Raw genomic sequence first — 317 nt, forward strand, 5'->3', positions numbered from 1 at the left:
CTGTGCCCCCCCGTGCCAGGACCGGGCTCGGGGTGGTGGCCCAGCCGAGCCAATAAAGCGGGATTTCACCCCAAAACCCCCGGAATTCCTCTGCTGGGACACTCAGGGCTCGGGGTGGTGGCCCAGCCGAGCCAATAAAGCGGGACTTCACCCCAAAACCCCCGGAATTCCTCTGCTGGGACACTCAGGGCTCGGGGTGGTGGCCCAGCCGAGCCAATAAAGCGGGATTTCACCCCAAAACCCCCGGAATTCCTCTGCTGGGACACTCAGGGCTCGGGGTGGTGGCCCAGCCGAGCCAATAAAGCGGGATTTCACCC

Source organism: Lepidothrix coronata, unplaced genomic scaffold (assembly GCF_001604755.1).
Source record: "Lepidothrix coronata isolate B3197 unplaced genomic scaffold, Lepidothrix_coronata-1.0 Scaffold350, whole genome shotgun sequence".
NCBI lineage: Eukaryota > Metazoa > Chordata > Aves > Passeriformes > Pipridae > Lepidothrix > Lepidothrix coronata.